This window comes from Lactuca serriola, chromosome 8 (genome assembly GCF_051521515.1).
Source record: "Lactuca serriola cultivar US96UC23 chromosome 8, Lser_US96UC23_V15, whole genome shotgun sequence".
NCBI lineage: Eukaryota > Viridiplantae > Streptophyta > Magnoliopsida > Asterales > Asteraceae > Lactuca > Lactuca serriola.
In genome coordinates, this window is record NC_136415.1 from 190,337,785 (window position 1) to 190,339,849 (window position 2,065).

A 2,065-nucleotide genomic window follows, 5' to 3' on the forward strand; every position below is an offset into this window, starting at 1 on the left:
ATATAGCAACCAAAATTGTAAAGTTGATCTATAATAGCAGCCATCTTTGTAGAAATGGGTTGTGATAACAACTTATTCCATTTTTTTTACTTCATTTTTTTCAGATTTGGTTCTTTGTTAACATGAAAATTTTACAATAAATACCAACCAAGACTGTAAAGTTTGTCTATAATAGCAACCAACTTTGTAGAAATAGGTTGTGATAAGAACTTGTTTCATTTTTTTTGTCATTTTTTGGATTTGGTCGTTTGTTGCATGAAATTTTACAATAAATAGCAACCAAGATTGAAAAGTTAGTCTGTTATAACAACCACCTTTGTAGAAATAGGTTGTGAAAATAACTTGTTCTCTTTTTGCTCTTTTTTTCTAGATTTGATTTTTTTACATGAAATTTGATGACAAATAGCAACCAATAATTATTAATTATTTTATTGGATGATTTTCTTTAAAATAAAATTTTGTAACTTTAGGTCCAATTATCACTTTTTCATAAGGTTTCAACTTTCTACCCATCAACAAAGGTACAAACTCTGTGAGCTTTTTCTTCTTAACTAAGCTTGGTATCTTTAAAGGGAGTACCTTCTTCATATCGCCTAAAGCATGTTTGCTACTGTTTCTGAAGACACGATGCAATATTATCATAACTTCAGCAAAAATGATGAGACTATAAATAATGTAATTTGAGACATTTTACCATGACGTTGCTTCTTCTCCAGTTTTAGTTCATGAGCATCTGGTAATTACAATTAAAAAATGTTAGCAAATTTATACTTTGTATTGTAGCTTTCTTATAGACACTTGAATGAAAGTTCATTGTAAGTGCTTCTGTTATGCTATAAAACTTATGCTATAAAACTCCATAAATATGAATATAAGTGCTTTATTTTATAGTTGTTAATAAAGATAATCCAATAAATATTTTAGGACCAAAATATATTTACGTAGAGATTGTAGCAAGGGCTATATGTAAAAGAGGCACCAACAAAGAATAATTAATATCAAAAAAAGGGATTAAAGCATAGGACTCTATAATTCACCAATTTCAATATCCAAAAATGTAGATATCATACCAGTTAGGTCTACCCTCAATAGTTTCAAGTTAAATATAAACCTAAAAATAAGTAAATATTGTTGATCTTATAGGTAGTTCTTCCTTTATTTCAGATTTCAACAAGTTTATTCTTTGATCTGTAGGCTTAATAATCGTACTTACAAATATTTAACTAACAAAAATAATCACAAAATACCTAAGAAAGAGAAACATTTTCACAACAAAGCCCAAATTTAAGACAAACTTTAACCAAAAAAATAGAAAAAGAAAAAGAAAGCAAAAAGATGGAATAGATTTTAACCAAAAATTAAACATGTTCATAGTTCAAATACTCAAAATCACACAAAGCATCCACCACAAAACTACTTACCGGAACAACTATAAGTCATAGTTTTACTCGTCTTCTTGGATACTCAACCTCTCGAACTTATTAGTAACCATAATATCCAACTGTGCTGCTTTTCCCACTATATTCTTCCTTTTTCTTGTAGATACATTGTATGCAATTTCAGCACAATATGTCCTAAATCAAATCAATATACTTACATATATCATTAATAAGGGTATGACCAGGACTTCTAATTCTTTTGCATTTGAACAATAAACTTTTATTCCAAGATACGAAGATCCTTACTCTTTTTGTAGATCATTTGCTTCAATTACTCCTGTTAGATTCACATAATTAAACAACAAAATATAGATGAAAATAACCAATCAACACCTGTGGTTCTTTAATTGGTCATCTAAAGTTCAAAATTGTTAAAGGCGATTTAAAAACAGAATCAGTTTCAACAAAAATAAGAAAACATAAATCCAGAAAATCGAAATCGAATTCCGATAAATGGAAAATAAAATTTTTCAATAGGAAAAGGTTGATGCATTTACCTTGTATTTTGGTAAAGTTACTTTCTTCAAAGAAACCCTAAATCATGTGGATGACCAGTTAATCAGAGAAGAGGGATTGCAATGTAGAGACTGAATAAATTGCCGGAGTGGTGGAGGCATCACGGATGG

General features: G+C 28.9%; 1 long non-coding RNA gene across 1 annotated transcript; it reads right to left on the reverse strand.

Annotated features, from left to right (window-relative positions):
• Nucleotides 1–388: 388 nt before the first annotated feature.
• LOC145071001 (uncharacterized) lies at nucleotides 389–1,852 on the reverse strand. The gene is made up of 3 exons (XR_013690181.1): nucleotides 1,422–1,852; nucleotides 695–733; nucleotides 389–616 (listed from the first exon to the last, which is right to left on the reverse strand). It is a non-coding gene; the product is annotated as an uncharacterized LOC145071001 (long non-coding RNA).
• Between the last annotated feature and the right edge of the window lie 213 nt (nucleotides 1,853–2,065).